The sequence below is a fragment of the Taudactylus pleione genome, unplaced genomic scaffold (assembly GCF_031769625.1).
Source record: "Taudactylus pleione unplaced genomic scaffold, aTauple2 ptg000230l, whole genome shotgun sequence".
In the NCBI taxonomy this organism is placed as follows: Eukaryota; Metazoa; Chordata; class Amphibia; order Anura; family Myobatrachidae; genus Taudactylus; species Taudactylus pleione.
This window is the reverse complement of record NW_028284632.1, coordinates 10,342,523-10,364,686: the sequence shown is the minus strand read 5'-3', so window position 1 is coordinate 10,364,686 and position 22,164 is coordinate 10,342,523. Positions and strand designations below refer to the sequence as shown.

The 22,164-nt window shown below is 45.3% G+C and overlaps 1 long non-coding RNA gene across 2 annotated transcripts in view; it reads left to right on the top strand.

Moving 5' to 3' along the window:
• LOC148516996 (uncharacterized) overlaps nt 1-19,368 on the top strand; it is a 46,734-nt gene extending 27,366 nt beyond the window's left edge. For both annotated transcript variants that reach the window (XR_015879346.1, XR_015879347.1), the window contains exons 4-5: nt 19,041-19,112; nt 19,211-19,368. This is a non-coding gene — a long non-coding RNA (uncharacterized LOC148516996). The remainder of the gene's footprint in view (nt 1-19,040; nt 19,113-19,210) is intronic.
• The last annotated feature ends 2,796 nt before the right edge of the window (nt 19,369-22,164 follow it).

Here is a 22,164-nt window from a genome sequence, read left to right as displayed (position 1 = left end):
CATCTAGGAGATCCATAAAACATGCACTGTCAGGGGCCACTGAGGAATGGAGGTGGGAAACAGTGCCATGGGGTACATTTATAAAATAGCAGTATGTTTTTGGTATGTGGGAAGAAACCAGAACAGCCACAGGAAACCCTTATATAAACACCGGGAGAATATACAAACTCCACACAGATAGGGCCCTGGTCATCATATATATATATCGTATATACTAACTATATTTTGCAATATTTATAGCAGATAGAAATTCTGTCTTACAGTCATTTTTTAAGACTATAAATTGTAATGCAAAAGTTCACATATTATTAAACGCCCTCTGAAATGGCAAATCAGTCAGGAATGTGAGTGCAAGCTCTTGGTTCTTGGACCCGAATAAGGGTTTGAGACAATTAGTTTCCCTGTAAGAGGTCACATATTACAATGATGAAAATACAGAAGGATAATTATGATACACATAGTAATAGCTGCATTACAATTGTAATTCTTATTCTGTCCGATTACAAGATATACTCAGGATATCAAAGATAAATATTAGAGATGAGGGGTTCGGTTATGGATCGGATCATCCCCCCAAAATCAAATCTCAGAACGAGGCAAAATGTCATCTTTCACGGACATCTTGGCACAGAAGATAATGTTTTGCCTCGTTCTGGACTCAGCGGAAAGACACTAGCAGATGTACCCAGCTTTGCTCAGGTAGCTATTTACTGTTTCCATTTCCAAGATGGAAACAGACCTCTCCAGTAACACATTAATCCTAAATGTGCGGATCGGTTTTACTCGGATTTTAAAAACGGCATGATATTGGCTATCCGGCTGTGACGTGTTTTTGATAGCCAATAAGATAAATCCAAACTAATCCGAACTTGCGGTAATGTGGCAAAAAGAACCGAGTAAATCCGAACCCGCACATCTCTAATTGTTATGCATCATTGCCATAGTAAGACATTACCCTCCCTCACCTATGTACTAACACATTCCACTCCCTCACCTCTATAGTAAAACACATTACCCCTGCTCACCCCTTTAGTAACACATTCTCCACCGTCATCCATGTTGTAACTCATTCCCTTCCTTCACCCCGTAGTACACATTTGACATTTCCTCTCTCACCTCTGTAGTAACGCAATCCCTTCCCTCACTGTTGACGTAGGGGAGCCACACCAACTGCCAGTGTTGAGTGGCAGCAGTTGGAGTGACAGTTGGTGTTTGAATTCTGAACTGTGCTGCATGCACGATGCGATATACTGTGTGTGTATAGTATATATATATATATATATATATATATATAAATAAATGTTTAAAAAATGTGTATCGTATCACATATATGCGGTAACCTTCCCGAATTACCCCAGCCTTTCAAGAAGAAATTCCCATACTGGTCACTAGGTTTAGGCAACTTATTTTTTGTAAAGTGTTGTCACCGTGACGCAACAGTTAATTTTGCACTAAAGGTATTTTGTAACTTAAGTGTAATTTTTTTACATTGATTTTTGTAATTGTATTGATATGTGCATTGCACTATATGTACTAATCTTTTAGTTGATTGATACAACAATTTACCTCAATACCAATAAATGAATGTATGGTTTATACAATGAGGATAAGTAACTGAGTTTGGGCACTGTACCTCAGGGTGCGTCTCACAGCCGGAAGCCGTCCTCTTCTGTCTGACCACTCATCAGCGTTGATAGGGCCCAGTGTAACTTCCAGCCCCGCCCCCTCAGTTGCCAGATATCTCTGCCCACAGCCTGTCACTCTCACTGGCTCCACCTTAAATCCTACCCTCACATCTCTGACACAGCCTTCTCCTGCGGGTGACCTCTGGAAGGAGACGCTCAGGATGGTGGTTCCCTATACAGCAGCGCATGCAGCTGCCAACTGCCGCCCGTGTGCTGAGAGTTCCGGCTCCTGCCTGCCCACTCAGGTCTCCTGCAGCTGCTGCAGCACTTGCACAATAATGTAAAAGGAGCATTGGGCACTACCATTAATAGTATGGGGCAGCTCTCATAAGTCCTAGCCATATGAACCTCTTTTTAGTACAATTATATTATATACTACGGCTATTGGGTCATGATTCCAGCCGCAGGACAGATTAGATCTACATTTGTGTATTTGTAAATTCATTTAGACAGAGAAAAATGCAAACAGACCGACTCTTTTTTTGCCAGGTTATCACCCCCTCCCCCCCCCCCCCCCCCAATGATAAATTACCAGAAAAATAAATCGTAAGTTGCAAATTTTGGGCAAAAAAAAAAACGTTGAAAAAAGATTGAAAGCTATTTTTTTTCCAGGAAATGACTGTTCCATGTAAATTGGGGGTACGTTAAAATGGGTACAAGTATATTTTCATGTTGTAAAAACACAGTTTTAAAAACTTAAAAAACCGCCTGCTGCGACTGCGTGCGATGTTTAAAACACTTGACGCATCCATATCGCCCATCGAAAAATCAGACCCAATACGTTCAAACCATTTTCAAATGTATTTATTTTTGCCCAAAATTTGAGCTTCTTTTTTGGCTAAAGTGCGCAACTTACAATTTTTTTTACGGTAATTTATGATTAGGGGGTATCCACAGGGTTCTGAAAGAAATCCCCACATTTTTAGGTAAAAATAGGGATTTTGCATTTTTTTTGCCTGGTCTGGGATGGAGAAAACTTTTCTCCAGTTTTTTTTCGCCTGTTGTCGTTTTTTGGGCGGAAACGCCCGTTTTCACAAATGGCGATAGAAACGTTTGTTTTCGGTGCTAATTAATTCAGGCTCTGAGTGTCTATTACTGCATATTGCAAATATATATTTACTACTGCATCCTGGCACCCAATGTAATTGTTATATTTGGAAATCCTTAAACAGACGGCACTTGTACAAATAAAAGAAACATGAGGCAGGGTAAAGTGGGTTAATTTGCCTCATGTTTGTTTTATACTTGCAATATGCCACCTGTTTAAGGATTTTATTATGTCCTGTCACTATGTACAGTAGGAGCTATAGGACGTCACCATGACATTAGAATATTGAAGGAGAGTACCGCTGATACAATATATTCTATATCTATCGATATATACATAACAGGGCTGCTTAACTGGAAAAATAGATTCAGGAAATGGGGGTGGAGCTATAGAAAGTTTTTCTATAGCTATTATATACAGGGCCGGATTAACAATGGGGCGGGTGGAGCTACAGCTCCAGGCCCCAAATGAAAATAGGCCCATATGAACGAAAATACCAGTGCTGACAGTTTATTACTTTTTTTCTGTCCCATCAGCTTTAGCAGCATTGCAAAGTCTAATTCCTACTCTCCCCCAATAGTCCCTAGCCACGCCCATTCAACCCACTAACCCCGGCTGTCCTTAGCTTATCCCCTGCCCATTCACCTCACTGAAGTCCCAAGCCTCATCTATTCAACTTCGCTGACCGAAGCCCGGCCTTAATGCTGGGGAACCTTTCAGTGTTTTTAGTATGCAATATGTAAGTGTGGGGATATTAGATAAAAGATGCTAGTATGCGTCGTGCATCTACGTGTTTGTGGAGTACACCGTGGTACGTGTTTTGCGGGGTTGGTCATATTATGTGTATTAATAAATGTGTGTATTGTTTTAGTAAGGACTTTTAACAGTGTTCTGTTGCGTAGGAAACGCACAATGCTAAATAATAACATAGTGCTGTATATTTACTGATACTATGTGGGATTCGCAAAATGGCCCTGTGTGACTTTTCGCAAAATGGCGTCATGCAGACTTTAATTTTAACAGATTCTGGGCCTGATTCAGAGCCAGACTGTCTGAAAGAGCGCTCGCTCTGAATCAGGGCGTTTTTTTTCTCTTCGTGCGGCCTCCTGGCCGCTCGCATAGCTGTGGGTGACCACCCACAGTTATTGCGAGTGGCCGGGTGATGGTCGCGATGGTCGAGACCATCGCGACCATCTTGGCTTGCGACGAGACCATTGCGGTAGGGTCTCATTCCCGCAAGGCCCAGTGAGCTTCCGGCTCTAAATAGAGACGGAAGCTCACCACTGACATCACTCGTGATGTCATTGGGGCCGCCCCCAAATGGCAGGCATTCCTTCGGGAACGCCTCCCTTTGGCCAGCCACCCCCCATGCCCGCCTCCCAAATGGGGCGAGCTGTCAATCACCATCGACAGCTCGCCCCCTTTGGTGAGAGACTCGGAGCAACAGAGCACCCGTCGCTAGCCGGGTCTCGCGCATGCGCGCGTCGGAGCCGGCTCCGGTGTGCGCAGTGGCCAAACATCGACCCGCTCGCGAGCCCATGGCGCTTGCGAGCGGGTCTGAATCAGGCCCTCTGTCTCAGCCAATCATCCGGCTTCGACAACTGCAATCGCAGTCCCGATCGCAGTGGAGTGTTCGTGCACTGTGATGCATACGCATGTGCAGTACGCAACAATCATCCCATTGCGTGCGTAATCGCAGGTGCGATGCTTGCTGAATCAGGCCCTAGGTGTGCTCCCACACACCGACATCGGGGTCGTTCCATCATTCGTGCATGATGGTCGTTCACCGGATCGTGTAGATATATCGTTCCATCGGATGATCAGGCATTGTGTAGGCGGGTCGCCTAGTGTGTACCCAAACTTTCACTCCCTGGTGCCAACCCTCTCAACACTGGTGGGTTTGACTTTTGTTGGGTTATGGTAGCAGCAGGCAGATAACAAATCCTAGGTTAATAAATGTGGGCTTTACACACAGGTCATATTTAAAAAAGGGATCATAGGGACTGATTCAGAGATGGACGATTTTGTACAGTAGCTGTGACTTTGGACGCAGCTGCTGTGCAAAAATAGTCTAATGTCTGCAGAGGAAGGAAAAGACGCCTCCTGTCGGCATCTCAGATCCGACACCTGCAGGATCAGATCAGCATCGTGACGATCACATCCCCCAAAATGGCTGCAGCCTGTCAATCTCTGCGTGCAAGGACACAGGGACCATTCTGCACATGCGCAGTTTCCCCGCCTTTGGAGATGTGCGCAAACCATCAGGTTCGCATAAATATCTGAATCCGGCCCATAAAATTGCATCCATTTTCTCTGGCATTGTCTATGCCCTTCAAGCCCACATAGAGATCAGTTATACTTAGGGAAGCCAATCCTGGTATCAGCGGGAACCCTGGGATTTACAGTTACAAAGTCTGGGATTTAAATTCCAGGATTGGTGCCTCGACTCACGGGATTTTCGGGATTAACTCAGTGGCCACTGCGGAATGCTCCAGTGCAGGCTGTGCGGCTTTTTTCACCCTGGGCAGCACCAGTCCAGAGGGCTCAGACGCTGCCCCCGGGCCTCCTACAGCTATGCAACTGTGTGTGACGTCATAGGGGTCATGCTGCGCAGACGTACGCCTCAAAGTGGAGGTTGACTCTCTCTGTCTGAGCCTGAGGACTGCAGTGACTGTGAAAGAACCACGGTGACACACTGCTTGCCTGGTCCTGTACTCTGCAAAATGACTATGCTGTGCCTGTAATTGTTCTTCTTGAGGAGGGTGAGTCAATGTGTGACAGTAACACACACACAGACGCTCACAATTTCTTCTCAGTGTGGGCTGAGTGTGAGGGCTGGGCTGGCTGGCTTCCTGTGACTGTTCTGTATATGGGGGCCATGATGGGGCTTGGAGGCCATGAAATAATTATTTTTTTCTGTGGGGCTGGCGGCCTATTTTCATTGATAAACTCAATCCCGGGATTACCGGGATTGAGATTTTTTTCAATCCCGAATCCTGGGATTAAAAAAATGAGGCGGGATTGGCTTTCCTAGCTATACTCATTATTACATTTAGTCCCAGGGCCAGCATCAGGGGGGTACTGCCGGTACTAATGTGCTGGGCCCGTACTCAGAGGGGGGCCCGCAGAGTGCAGATGATACAGCCTGTGAACGGCTTGTTATGCTGGGTACAAATTAGACGATGTATACCTAGTGCAATGGGACCTAACAACATCCTCGACGGGCGATGTCGCTAATGACCTGCGGGAGCGCACATCATGGGTACACACTAGACAATGTACCCGATATGTGGCTCCGATCTGCGGGAACGGGCGATATATCGTCTAGTGTGTGTACCTAGCATTAGTCACAGACACATGTCTGCTTGTGAGGACAAAGCAGTTTGCAGCTAGGATCAGTGGTAAGCTGTGGGCCCCCCTATCAGTGTCAGTCACTGTGACTACTGGCTAGCGGAAGATGTGTGCCCCTTCTCATAGGAGAGCAAAGCAGAGGCTGCAAGACTGCACAACTTAAGGTGGTTACACCCTGGACGATGTGTACCTGGACAATAGATTGGCCCAACAGGTCGAGATATAGTACCGCGAGTGCACATTAGAGAGATGTAATGAACAAAAGAATGATCCCTTGCTCCGTTCTTCATTACCTGCAGGGGCGTATCTATAATGGATGCAGGCCCCTGGGTCCAGGGGGGCCCCGCATTGCACACCCTGCACCCATAATCTTACCTCTCCGAAGTCCCATGTCGGCGCGGGGGTCCGGCGCTGTAAAACGACTGGAAAATGGCTGCGGCGGCCATTTTCCCGTCATTTGTGCATGCGCAGTACAGGAAAAATGGCCACCGTGGCCATTTTCCCGGTGATCTGTGCAGACACTGTAGACTCTGGGCATACTCTAGTACCCAGAGTCTATAACTCTGGCACTGGCAGCGCAACGCTCAGTGCGCTGCCGGACGGAGAGGAGGGGGCCCGTGTCGGAGACTGCACGCGGGCCCCCTCCTCTCTAGAAACGCCCGATTACCTGCAATGGCGCCGCAAACTATATCATCTGGTTGACCGAGTAGCATGGCCGACCAGACGATATCGCATGCGACCACGGGAGGGCATGGATTGGGTGTACACGCGATCGTACGATCCGGCCGATATTTCATTCCGATTTGTTTTCGTAAGAGACATGTCGTGCCGACATCATCCCAGCTTTATAGTGTCTCTGCATGACCTGTCCATACTTCTCCTCTGCAGGGGATGATCATGAGACAGATAAATCCCCTCTCCCCACCCCCTCTCTGAGTCCCCGCCCCTTCCTGCTTTGCCTGTCCTCCCCAGCAAGCTGAGTGTGAAGCCCCGCCTCCCTGCACCCTTCCAGTCCCTATCCCGAGTCCCCGCCCCTTCCTGCTCTGCCTGGACTGGCTCTCTCTCCTGCAGGCAGCATGTGAGGGAAGACACTGAAGGTGCCCACACATATAGCGACATTTTACACGATCTGGCCGATTTCGACGAATCGTGACGACGAATCGGGTAAAAAAAGTACAAATCGTGAGTTTATACTCACGGGCACGATGCCGATGCACGTCCTCGCTCGTCGTACATCGCATTTTCTGATCTGCCGTGCTGTAGGGCAGATTAGCCAACCATGAACACGATGGAAGCAGATCGTGAGGGTTTTTTCCCTCATGATGAATCGTACGATTCATCACACAATGCGGAATTTGACTGACAGAAGCCTGGACACGCCCCATCGCCATCTTGTGCAGCATCGTGTATGGAGCAAGACAGTCGCACATTGAGGAGCCTGCACACTGGATTCTTGTTTTGGACAAGTTTTGGTGAGTATTGGTACAGTTGAAATACAACCACATTGACCACCAATATGTGCTCCCCACTGCCCACCAATGTGTGCCACCAGGTAATAAATGCATGACCCAGCCACCGCCTACCGTATTGAGGCGGGCAGTGGCTGGGTCATGCATTTAAGCTCCCACTGCCCACCAATGTGTGCCCCCAGGTAATAAATGCATGACCCAGCCACCGCCCGCCGTATTGAGGCGGGCGGTGGCTGGGTCATGCATTTAAGCTCTCACTGCCCACCAATGTGTGCCCCCAGGTAATAAATGCATGACCCAGCCATCGCCCGCCGTATTGAGGCGGGCGGTGGCTGGGTCATGCATTTAAGCTCCCACTACACACCAATGTGTGTAATATAACAAAAAAATAAATAAACACGTATTTTACAAAATAATCACCATACATTACATTTAAAAACACATTATTTAAAGCTGGGGGTCTTCTACCTTTCGGTCTCCAGCTGTTGTGGAACTACAGATCCCAGGATGACCTGCCACCCACCTTTGAAACTGTTTTTAGGGCATCCTGGGATCTGTAGTTCTACCACAACAACAGGCCCAAAGGTGGAAAACCCATACTGTCAAACAAAGAAAAACAATAAACACATCACATTCCTGTAAAAGAAAGCATGATTAGAATACCATAACAAACCTTTAAAAACCTGTAAAAAAAAATAATATTAAAACATTAAAAATGTGAACTATAACAACATTACATTTAACAAAACTATATACACAAATATTTAAATCTCCTTTTTTTTCTTATTCATAGATAATGTCCATGGATTCTGAACGTGAATTTGTTACAGGATTCATTGAAATCCTGCACTCGAAAGAGTGTCTGTGGAAGATCAGTTCTCGGAAGTACCACAATAAGTCGCACAAGTTGGCCGCACTAGAGGAACTTTTGGTGTATACGAAAAAATACATATCTGATGCAGACCTGAAAACTGCACGGCAAAAGATTCAAAATCTCAGGACAGTGTACATCAAAGAAAAAAAGAAGGTGGATGACTCCAAAAAATCAGGAGCGGGCACAGATGAAATATATACTCCTGCACTGTGGTACTACCATATGATGTCATTCATCAGTGAACAAGAGCCTCAAAGGGAATCTATCATCTTGATGTCTGAGCGTGAGGGAGAAGAGGAGGTTGCAGAAGTCTTGGTAAGTAGTGACACAGTTTAAACCAAAATCCTTAATGTTTTTGTTGTTAAATCCCAAATGTCCAATTTAGTCAGTAGTTCACAGACAGTCCTCCTGCAATGGTACAGCACCTGGTCCATTGAAATAGGTCATGTACTCCTCCCTCACTTCTTTGGCACGTGCGGTGGATGTTGTTGTAATTGGTGGTGCAGACACAGATGTCAAATGTTCAATGTCCTCCAGGGGTCCTACATCTTCTGCTCTAGCTGGGACAGGTCCTCGTTGAGTAGATTTTCTTCGCAGAAAGTTGTGCAGCACACAGCACGCCATCACGACCCAGTTTATCTTCTCCACATGTAGATTGATGGTGGTGTGGAAAATGCGGAAGCGGTTGCTCATTATTCCAAACGCATTTTCCACAATGCGTCGTGCCCGGGATAGACGGTAGTTGTAGATCCTTTTCTCTCTGGTCAGGCCCCTGTGTGCAAATGGCTTCATCACATGTTCATGTAATGCAAAAGCCTCGTCTGCAACGAAAACGTAATTTAGGCCGTGCTTTGTCTGGTCCAGTGAGGGCAAGTTGAGGGTTTTGTTGGCGAGTCTCTGGTAGAAAGCCGTCTTTTTGAAGGACCCACCATCTGAAGCATGGCCATTCTTGCCGACATCCACAAACAGAAATTCGTAGTTGGCATTCACCACTGCCATGAGAACGATGCTGAAGAATCCTTTGTAGTTGTAGTAGTATGATCCCGTGTTGGCAGGTGGGTTGATGCGGATGTGTTTCACATCGATGGCTCCTCCGCAGTTAGGGAAATTCCAACATTGTTCAAAATCTTCCGCGATGCTGGTCCACTCCTCCACGATGTTAGGAAACTGTAAAAATAGTAAAAAAGGGGTTAAAACATGACTATAATTTTTTTTCATATCTTTTTTTCCTATATAGACTCCCACCCAACACCCTGATTTAGCATCCACACCGGACCTCAGTCTGCTCGGTGGTGACAGTGATCCGGAGAATAGCACACAAGTGAAAACTCCACTTCCACCTGGACCCTCATCTTCTCAACAACCCCAAAAAAAGAAAAAAAAACAAGGGAGAAAGGAAAATCTTACTGAACGTGAGGACAATATTTTACAAAACGCAGAACGGCTTCTGCAGAAACCCCCAGATGCAATAGATGATTTCACAGCTCATGTGAACAGCACATTGAGAAATATGGATACAGATATCCAAAGAAATTTTCTAAAGTTAACCCACGACCTATTGAGTCGCTATATGAGCAAAAATCTCACAAATTCTACATACATTGCAGATCCAATGCTATTTTCCCCTGCCCCAAATAGGTATGTCCGCCCCCCCCCCTGCCCAGTTAGATATTACTCCCCCACCAAGCACCAGCACGACCTTGTATAATGCTCTGCTGGATGCAGATGAGTCGCCCCAATATACAGAGATGTAAATTTATTTGATAAGTAATTTGGTTGTTTTTTCTGTCTTGCTTTTAATGTCACCAAATTTTATGAATTCTAATAGGTGCTTGCTGCATGGGATAGGGTGGTGATGACGCTATTTGGACAAGGTCACTACGCACATGGCACAAGTACACATTGCTGGAAGCTGGGGCCACAATGTACACTTGTGCCATATGTGTATTGGCCTGTTCAAACTGGCGTCTGACCCACCCTATCACATACAGCCGGCTACCTATTGGGATTCATAAAATTTGGTGATAATGTTCTTTTGTGAACTTGTTACAAAAAAAGTATATTGCACACAGTTTAGTGCACACTTTCAGTTGCCTGCAGGTCAGTGCACATTGTACTAAAAGAAGGCAATTTTTTGCTTTATGTTGAGTAAAAAATAAAAATTATTCTTTGCACAACAAACCAATGTGTGGTGTTTTTTTTTAACTTACCTTGCAATACTGGTACTGTAGCACTTTTACGATGGCTTTGCAGGTCTCCGGAATGATGACGCCCAAAGACTGAGGTGAGATGAGTGTCCCAAACTTAGGTCTTCCAGTGATCTTCCTGTAGCCAGGTACCTTAGGGTAGCCACCAGTCTGTCTTCAGCAGGGATTGCCCTCCGCCACCTTGTGTCCTGTCTCTGGATGTGGGGGGTCACCAGATGCAGCAATTCTTGGAAGCTGGCGTCATCCATGCGCAGGTAGTTCCGATAGTCGTCCGGGTTATTCTCCTTGATTTCCATCAGCAGGGACATGTGAGAGCGGGTATCCCTTTGTAGCAGCCACTCCTTGGTCCAGCATGCTCTCGTCCTTCTTCGCTGGGCCCTCTTCCTAATCTCCAGGACGCCAGCTTCAGCGACCAACACTCTATACCGATAGGGATGCATCAGTACAGAATTCAGGAACAGGTTAGAATGCAGGTAGGTACCTCACACTTGCAGGTAGAATAACCTTTATAAAAGGCAAGCCAAATACAAAGAGCACAGTAGCAATGTACAGGATTCAGCAGGAATACACCTAGCCTCATCTAGTAGCAGAGCAGAATGTACACAGAGTTTAAAGGATGCCTGCTTTTTATACTCCCTAGATAGCCCCTCCCATTGTTATGGCTATTTAAATTTCCCACTAATAGTCAAGAGCCTGTTTTTTTGTTTTTTTTTAACTCACGATTTGTTATGGCCAATCTCACGATGTGTACGATCCGATAGATCGTGAGATCGCAACACAGATTGGGTGTCTTCTTTCCAAAATAGTGATCACGACGGCAAGGGAGCTTCCGTGAAAGTTCATGAGGAAATTGGCCATAAAATCGTATCGTGAGGACATCTGTATGTGTGTGGGCACCTTAAGTCGCAATGCGATGCGACTAGGGTGCACCAGGAGACAGTGTGCTGATTAGTCTGATATGTGACACTTGTATTTCTGTGTGCGACTGGCTGTCTCAATCAGCGCGCAAAGTGCGACAATGCAGCGACCACTGATTTTTCCCACGCCAAGCACCGTTTACATTCTCAGTCGCAGACACAGATATACAAGTGTCACATATTATATTAATCAGCACAGTCTCCTGGTGCTTCCTAGTGACATTGCATTGCGACTTAGGGCCATATTCAATTTGAGGCGAAAAGTCAGTTGCCGGTCTTTTCGGAGCCAAAGGAGGTTTTGGAAGTGAAAAGTTATCGCGCTCGTCCACGCGATTCCTCGTATTCCGTTGCATTTTGGCGAAAACGGGACCCGGCGAAAAGGAAATCTGCGATAAGTGCTGTAATTTTAGGGGAAATCAGCCTGACACCCTCCAAAAGATGCTCTGACATGTGGGTTCACTATGAGTACCCCCGAATAGCCCTGCTAAAGGTATGTGGGGTCTTTAAACGGTCTCTACAGGTGCTTTTATGCGTCTTTGACAAACATTTTTTGGGAAAAATAACTAGTCCCATCAAATTTGGGGTACATGAAAATGGATGCAAGCATATTTTTAAGTCCCTAAAGTGAAAAAATCCACCTGCCGCAACAAACCGCAATCAAAAAACACCTGGGGCAAACTTAGGGACCCCCGCACAGTCTATTTTGCTAGTTTAAAAGGTTTGTCACCCCAATTTTTATTTTTTGCTCCCAAAAATAAATACATTTTGCATTTTGTGGAGTGTCCTGTCCTGTGGAACTCTTTTTTTTTTTTTTTACACAGAATACTTTTGGGGGGACAGTGCAAGGGGTGCAGGGTACTTTTTTTTAGTTTGTACCCCAAAACCCCGATTCTGTACTTTTTTTCGCCACCTATTCTATTGTGAAAACTTATCCCTAGATTTTGCCAAAGACTTTTCGCACCTGTGAAAAGTCTTTGAAATTGAATACGGGGAAAAGTGAAAACTGAGAAAATGACGTCATCGGCGATAAAGTATCGCCAATAACGGGTTTTTCGCAGCCTAATTGAATACGGCCCTTAGATGCATTTTCCTACCCTCCAACATGACCCCTTCCACCCGGTACAAATGCTCTGCTCCTGGATTTCTCTCTTAATTAATGATTACAGACACCTGTGTAGAGCTAGCTAAAAGATGAGGCAGGTGTTTCACCACAAGTAGCTGCAGTCATCAATTAAGAGAGAAATCCAGGAGCAGAGCTTTTTGTACCAGGTGGAAGGGGTCACATTGTAGGATCTGCATTTTCGGCACAAAAAGACTACCGATGCGACCAGTGCTGCACAGGACCTGACGGCTCCCTCACGTCAGGCATGTCGCGCTGCATGGCGTATTGAGGATAGATTTAGGAGGACACATCTATCTCCCTGAAGCCTTTTTATATTGGCTGTAAGGGACAGACTTGGCTCAGGCCTGACGTGTCATCCAAATAAAAACATTGAAACACACTTTATTAGTAGGAGAAGTTTTGTAGTATTTTGAAGGCTCTTCAAGCAATTGTTTGAACATCATCTTTGTAGAGCACAGGTTCTCAAACTCGGTCCTCAGGACCCCAAACGGGTCATGTTTGCCAGGTCTCCTGACAGAATCACAAGTGAAATAATTAGCTCCAACTGTGGCTCGTTTAAAGTGTGTCAGTGAGTAATGAGTACACCTGTGCACCTGCTGGGTGACCTGGAAATCGGGAACTGTTTGAAAACCTCTGTTGTAGACTGATCACAAAAAGACAAATTTCAGTGCAAAGTACCCAGTAATATAGTATAGAAAAGGGGTCTTCAACCTTGGCCCTCCAGCTGCTGTGGAACTACACATCCCAGCATGCACTGCCACCTTTTTGATATAACAGCATGCTAAAACTATGGCAGTGCATGCTGGGATGTGTAGTTCCACAGCAGCTGGAGGGCCAAGGTTGAAGACCCCTGGTATAGAACCTTACACCAACCATTAATAGCCAATTTCGGTAACTGTATCTTTGTCTCTCCTCCATCATTAATAAAAATGGGCCAAAGGCTTCTGTACTTTTATTACTCTTTTTTTGGACTGAAATTAAACTTGGCATATTCTCAGTTTAAAAACTGGGTATAAAATCTGGAGGTGCCGGTATATTTATGCGTATTCTGTTGAAGTCTGATCAATCATTTGACGATCTAGAAGAGGCAACAGAGCGGCAAGGGTTTCTGAGGCTTGATCTATTTGGCTTTTGTAAGGATGGCACATAAAACATTATTGTGTTTTCGTTAACAACATTTCAGAAGGTGTATAATTTTATTACGATATAATGAGCTCCCTACTTCTGACTCGGTAATGGAATGATAAATTCGGTTTCAGAAGGGTATCGTGCAGTGCCATTAACGTCTTTTTTGCCAATCGAGTTTTATGCTCTCTCATCTCCCTTGGGTAGAATTTTATTTTATTTTGTTATGACCTAATCAGGAGGGCATCTGAAGACTCTGAGTGACACAAGTAGATCTGCTTACAGCATGAGCGTGTAGGACAAACCTCCAAGCTGAGAATTAATGAGCTGTCGTCTATTTTACCAAAGTTGTATCCGTAAGAAAAATATTTAAAAGAACTGTAACCCTATAATTTGTCTAATATAAACTGAAATGATTAATAATAATAATAATTATTCATGCTATTGAACAACTTCTGTTGGTGCTAGTATAATCTGCTTGCTGAGCTCTCGTTCAGGAGAGGTGCCATTGTTTGCCTTCTCTTCCCTATGCTCAGTTTACAGTAAATCCTGCTGCTGTACTGCCTTCTTTGTGATCATCGCCTCTTCATACAATAGCTTGAAGGAATGGCCTAGTTATATGATTTTTGTAATATAATTTTTGGGGGGAAGGTGGGGGGAGAATTATTTGGGCATTGCAAGGTACATAAATGACAGAAAAAACACAACTTAGGCCAGATAAAGAGGTGGCAGATCCTCACAGATTATATATTATAGTATTCAGGACCATGTGTGAGAATAGAACAGGGCCATGTGCCCCTTGGGTATACCCAGAGTTTCCAAAGTGCTGGGTCACTCCCAGTCCTCTCTATACTGCTCTACAAACACCCTTGCTGTGCCCACCCACCTGTCCCTCACACACACAGCATTGAGGGGAATCCATTAGTGGGGCACAGTTCTCCTGGAATTGGGACAATAGTCCTGATGTGCGGGACAGTCCCCTAAATCGGGTGCATTGGGATGCTGGGTACATGACTGATGCAGCTATGGAGGTTACATCGACCATTCTATAGGCCATATTCACTTAGGTGCGAAAAACTTTTTCGCAGAAAACTGCATCGCGAGTGACATTTCGCCATGCGAAAAGTTTCCTCCGTATTCAATTTTGGAGACTTTTTCTCCGGTGCGGAAACTCCAATGTATTTGAACCTGTGAAAAGTTTTGCCTATGAATAGGTGTCAAAAAAAAGTACAGAATTGGGGTTTTGGGGTGCAAACCTCGGAAAACCTCCCTGCACCCTTGGGACAGTCCCCCAAAGGTAAACTGCGTAAAAAAAGTTTAAAAAATACTTTAGATCACCCCAAAAAAGTGTTTTCATTTTGGGGGCGAAAAAGTCCAAAGTTGAGTTACAAACTTAATAACTAGCAAAATAGACTCCAGGGGGTCCCCAAGTATGCCCCAGGTGTTCTTAAGTTTGCAGGTGGTCGCGGCAGGTGGATTTTTTACGTTTATTAAAAGTTCACTTTAGCAACTTTAAAATATGCTAGCACCCATTTTCATGTACCCCAAATTTGCTGGGACTACTTATTTTCACCAAAAAAACCTGCTAAATAATTTTCTTCACCACTAATGCAAAGACACTAAATAGCAGCTATTGAGACCATTTAAGAACCCCAAATACCTTCAGCAGAGCTATTCGGGGGTATCTATAGTGATCCCCAATGTCGATGCATCTTTTGGGGGGTGTCAGGCTGATTTCCCCAAATCTGACAGCACTTTTCGCATGTTACAGTTTCGCCGGGTCCCGTTTTCGCTGATTTCTTTTTGATTACGGGGATAAACGGGGACAAGCACGATACTTCTTCGCACTGAAAACCAGTGATGTCAGCGAAAAGTACGGGACTTTTTGCATCTAATTGAATATGCCCCTATACCGGTGATACACTGTAGGGGCCAATTTTGGAAACTGTTGAAAAAAAAAAAAAAGTTATTGACAATAAGAAACAATGGGTCTCATTCAGACCCGGTCGCAAGCGCCGATGCGCTCGCAACCTGGTCGATGGTTAGCCCTGCGCATGCGCAGCATGTGCCGCGCTGTGCGTGCGCAAGCCCCGGAGCGAGAGAGAATCTCTCTCACTCCGGAGCTCTTACAAAAGGGGCGGCTGTCGATGTTGATCGACAGCTCACCCTGTTTTTTGGGGGCGAGGGGTTATTTCACAAATGGAGGCGTTCCTTAAGGGACTCCTGCCGTTTTGTGGGCGGCCGCACTGACCTCAATCAGAGCAGGAAGCTCCCTGGGGCTTGCGTTTGCCAAGACCCAACCTTAGGGTCTCGTTGCAGGTCGCGATGGTGTTCACCATCGCGACCATCACCCTGGTCGGTTGCTAAGCTGTGGGTGGTAACCCACAGCTTAGCTAGCGACCAGGAGGCCACACTAAAAAAAAAAGGAAGCGGCCGCCCTCATTCAGAGAGAGCGATCGCTTCTTGCGACCGCCTCTGAATGAGGGCCAATGTTTTTCTAGTGCAGTTTATTAGCGGACTGGCTGCCCTGTTCTAGCCCCTATTGTAGTAATCTCCCTTGGGAGCAGATAGTGGACTGGTGAAGGTGATAATCAGGGCTGGCAGGAAAGTGAAGCAGATCTCGTAGATCCTGATCGATCACACAGAAAGAGACAGAACAAAGCCTTTGCTTAAATTCTGGAATTGGACCATAAATAATAACACAAGACCCTTATGGTAAAGGTACCTGAAATCCCATGGGTCTCCTATGTAGGTGGCAAAAATTAGGGTTGACCATCAATGGTTAGCTGGCAAAGGTAGATGGTTTTACCCATGGGCGTAACTACCATAGGTGTAAAGGATGCAGCTGCAGTGGGGCCCAGAGCTGAGGGGGGCTCATCTTCCTTCTCAAAGTTAAGTGTGTTATATATTTTTCACCATTGGGTGGTACAAAGGGCCCCTTACAAACTCTTGCTATGGAGCCTTCAATTACCATTTTAACACCCCTAGTTTTACCATTGGTTTCAGAGGCTTGCGCATGCGTGGCTGCGAACTATTGATGTTTCAGCCATAAATTGTTGTCCGACTATAGTTCAAAACCTTCAGCTATTGATGGCAGAGCACTCAATGGGATGACACCCTTTCATTGCCAGTATTGACCTTCCTGTGAGTTTTATACTAGGGATACTCATCACAGTCATAGTTTAGGCTTGCTCTGACCCTGGAAGCGCCCACACAAGCACAATATACCCCCTCACTATTGCATTCAATGGAAATCCCTGCCGAAGGTACAGCTTGCCTTATGTCATACTTCCTAACATTTATCCAGGAGATAATACAGAATGTTCCGATATCCAAAATACCCCTGGTCCCAAGCATTTTGGATATGGGAGACTCAACCTGCATTGCTCCTGGCTCTATCTAGATATCTAATAAACGGTTATACATTCAGGCAAATACAGTAGGTGTCACACTTAATAATATATTGGGCATGATCGCATTAAATGTTAAAGCTGTGAGACTGCGTCTTTGATTCAATTTTGTTTAACATAGATAGATGTAGAGTTTTGTTGTAATTTTGCTTCCTGTTAGTATTTTGGAAGTTTTTTTTTCTGTAGTAGCAGCGTTAATTCCTTGTCATGGTTAATAATGTTGCCTGTACTGTGCATTTTTTAATGTCGCTTACACACTTGCAGGGCGCCTGGAACATTTTGCATGAAGAGCCCATATTTGATTTAGCTATTTCCTAATGATCAGTGACATCACTGAGGCACAAGGCACTTTTCTGCCTATTGCCTCGGTGATGAATATTGCCCCAAAATTGTCGGTCTTCACTGTGTGTAGACGAAGGGGGGGCACTTTAACGGTCCCATATCGCAGGTACCAATAGTGATTAGCCAAAGGCTGCACAGTTACTCTTCCCAGGTTTTCATTGGAAGTCTAATAACTTATTTTACGAGCCAGCAGTTAATATGAAGTTATTTTCTCCATTATATTCACTGTACGAACTTTGTAAGAAGCACCAAATGTGTTCTCCTCTGTGTCTCTTTAAAGCAGGATAATAACTTGTCTGGACATTACGTTAATGATGGTACAGTGCCTTTAATGTTGTATTACCGTATATACGCCGAGTATAAGCCGACCCGAATATAAGCCGAGGTACCTACTTTTACCCCAAAAAACTGGGAAAACTTATTGACTCGAGTATAAGCCTAGTGTGGGAAATGGCAACAGCTGGTAGTGCCCCCTATAGTAATTCCCCCTGGTTGTGCCCCCAGTAGTAATCCCTCCTGGTAGTGCACCCAGTAGTAATCCCCCCTTTCAGTGCCTCCAGTGGTAATCCCCCCCTTTTAGTGCCACCAGTAGTAATCCCCCCCTGGCAGTACCCCCTATGGTAATCACCCCTTATAGTGCCCCCTGTAGTAATCCCCCCCTTGTAGTGCCCCCAGTGGTAATCCCCCCTTTTAGTGCCCCCTGTAGTAATCGCCCCCTGGTAGTGCCCCCTGTAGTAATCGCCCCCTTGTAGTGCCCCCTGTAGTAATCGCCCCCTGGTAGTGCCCCCTGTAGTAAACGCCCCCTGGTAGTGCCCCCTGTAGTCCCCCCCCCAATAGAGAGAGACGTGATAAGAATTTAAAAAAAAAATCACTTACCTGAAACTCCCACTCCTGGTCCCGCCGCTATCCACTCCTCCGGCCGCTTTGCATGGTAGAGACGTCGTCATGACGACGTGTCTCCCATTACCCACTGCGGGAGCCGGAAGATGGCTCCCGCAGTGGGAGCAGCAGCAGCCACTGAGAGTCTGACAGACTCTCAGCCGCTGCTGATTACACCAAACACGCAGCTGCCGGCTCCGGCGGCTGTGTGTTTGGCAGTGTGTAGCACTTACCGAACTCCGTCCGGTCAGCGCTACACTTCACTCGAGTATAAGCCGAGGGGGTACTTTTTCAGCACAAAAAATGTGCTGAAAAAGTCGGCTTATACTCGAGTATATACGGTTGTATCCTTCTTTTCCAGTAGTATACGATAGCTCATGTAGCCTATAGCCGTGCTATGCAGAACAGCACAAAACGATGGAAGTCAGTTAGTGGCCACTTCAAAAAATTCCTGTGATGCCCAGTGCTCTCTATCTTCCCAGCTTCGCCCCAGGTGCAGGGCATGGATGTACTGGTACATGGTACTTGCATGGCAGTAATGGCATTTGCAGTAAGATGCACTGCTGTCTTGTACTCTGTATTACATTTGTCACTTTTATTCTATCTATAGGAAACTACCTGAATGGGAAGAAGGGGAAGGAGAGGAGACCCCAACATTCAGCCACTGGAGCGCCCCACGTGTGTATGTCATAGCTGTCAGTGTGCGTCCCTGTCTTTAACCACTTCCAATAACTGCATTACTGTTGTCCAACCATCTCCTGTTTTCTGATCTCCTTTCAGGGTAGAAATTTGGAGAGAGCCTGAAGTTTCCCTTGGAATCAGCATTGTTGGTGGGCAAACCGTTATAAAACGCCTCAAAAATGGGGAGGAGCTGAAAGGGATTTTTATTAAGCAGGTCCTGGAAGACAGTCCCGCGGGGAGAACCAATGCCTTGAAGACTGGAGATAAAATTCTAGAAGTAAGTGTAATAGCAAATACAAACAATACAGTCTTACCGACCAATTGAATTGGAGACGCTGTGCCGCTGTACACATCCCGCAATGTTTGGCTGCGCTCCTATTTGCCTATTAGGGTAGGCTGAGCATCGCTAGTTTTCTATGGGGTGCAAGGAGAAACTAGCGATGTTGCTGGTCGCGATGTAACTTTCCTGGACAGCACTTCACGGCCAGGCCGCTAATTGAATTGCCCCATTATCCAGCTTTTTCCTTTTCAATTCTGCACTGTATTTGTAAATTTGCAGTATGGTTTGCAGAACTGCCACGATCATTTCATTCTACCGGGTGATGTGGTTGGATTGGGAATAGGAGAATTTAAGAGTAAATTCCAAAATTGAAATGTTCAAAACTTACAGCTACAGTTCATCCGGAAAGTATTCACAACGCTTCACTTTTTCCACATTTTGTTATGTTCACCCTTATCCCAAAATGGAATAAATTAATTTTTGTCCTCAAAATTCTACACACAATACCCCATAATGACAACGTGTAATAAGTTTTTTTGAGATTTTTTTGCAAATTTCATTAAAAAAAAAACACTGATGGAGCATACACACGGTCAGACTTTTCTTCAGATCTGAACGATAATGATTTAAAAAATCGTTCAATCGGTCATATCTGAAGGAAAATCTGACATATCTGTCAGATGAACGATTTGAATGATGCGCGTTCCCGATGGTCAGATAACTATACCTGACATCTGATGTGTTTGCAGTCAGACTTGGACGATTCCATTCATTTTAATGCGGTCAAAAATCGTTCAATCGTTCATCTGACAGATCTGACAAATCTGACCATGTGTATGCTCCATAAGAAATCACATGTACATAAGTATTCACAGCCTTTGCCATGAAGCTCAAAATTGAGCTCAAGTGCACCCTGTTTCCACTGATCATCCTTGAGATGTTCCTACAGCTTAATTGGAGTCCACCTGTGGTAAATTCAGTTGATTGGACATGATTTTGAAAGGCATACACCTGTCTATATAAGGTCCCACACTTGACAGTGCATGTCAGAGCACAAACCAAGCATGAAGTCCAAGGAATTGTCTGTAGACCTCCGAGACAGGATTGTCTCGAGGCAAAAATCTGGGGAAGGGTACAGAAAAATATTTGCTGCTTTGAAGGTCCCAATGAGCAGTGGCCTCCATCATCCATAAAAAGAAGAAGTTCGGAGCCACAAGAACTCTTCCTATAGTTGGCCGGTCGTCTAAACTGAGCGATCGGGGGATCGGGGGATCTTGGTCACCTCCCTAGTCAGGGAGGTGACCAAGAACCCGATGGTCACTCTGTCAGAGCTACAGCATTCCTCTATGGAGAGAGGAGAACCTTCCAGAAGGACAACCATCTCTGCAGCAATCCACCAATCAGGCTTACATGGTAGAGTGGCCAGACGGAAGCCACTCCTTAGTAAAAAGCACATGGCAGCCCGCCTGGAGTTTGCCAAAATGCACCTGAAGGACTCTCAGACCATGAGACACAAAGATTGTACTCTTTGGCATGAATGCCAGGCGTTATGTTTGGAGGAAACCAGGCACTGCTCATCTCCAGGCCAATACCATCACTACAGTGAAGGATGGTGGTGGCAGCATCATGCTGTGGGGATGTTTTTCAGTAGCAGGAACTCGGAGACTAGTCAGGATAGAGGGAAAGATGAATGCAGCAATGTACAGAGACATCCTGGATGAAAACCTGCTTCAGAGCGCTCTTGACCTCAGACTGGGACGACGATTCATCTTTCAGCAGGACAACGACCCTAAGCACACAGCCAAGATATCAAAGGAGTGGCTTCAGGACAACTCTGTGAATGTCCTTGAGTGGCCCATCCAGAGCCCAGACTTGAATCCGATTGAACATCTCTGGAGAGATCTGAAAATGGCTGTGCACTGACGCTTCCCAACCAACCTGATGGAGCTTGAGAGGTGCTGCAAAGAGGAATGGGCGAAACTGCACAAAGTTAGGTTGCCAAGCTTGCGGCATCATATTCAAAAAAGACTTGAGGCTGTAATTGCTACCAAAGGTGCATCAACAAAGTATTGAGCAATGGTTGTGAATACTTATGTACATGTGATTTCTTAGTTTTTTTTTATTTTAAATAAATTTGCAAAAATCTCGAAAAACTTTTTACATGTTGTCATTATGGGGTATTGTGTGTAGAATTTTGAGGACAAAAATGAATTTATTCCATTTTGGAATAAGGCTGTAATGTAACAAAATGTGGAAAAAGTGAAGCGTGGTGAATACTTTCCGGATGCACTGTAAATGCACCATGGGACTAATAGTTTGTGGAACAGTTCTGTAAATTTTGTTCCTCCTGGTGACGTCGCCTTCCCGTCTTATTCCACTGAGCTGGACGCCTACCGGTTCCTCACCCCTGGGACTTCCATGGCATAGTTACCAACTTACCCTAAGTTTCAAGGCTTTAAAGATTTGTTCCTGTACAGTTTCTGTATTTTTCAATCTAACCATTTGTACAGTACAATTTGTGGAGCCTATGATCTAATCCCCCGACCATAGGCACACAAGTGCGCACAAACAATAGGGAAAAATTAGTCAGAAGCGAAGCCCAATAACCCAACAATATATTTTTGACTTGTGGGAGGACCTTTTAGAATATGATGAATATACAAACTTCATTTAGGTAGCATCTTGCATTGCAAGGAAGCTTAATTGTGTAGTGCAGGACTCTATAGGGTGTGGTTACATGCATCTGCTTAGCAGCGAAGTTTGAAAATATCTG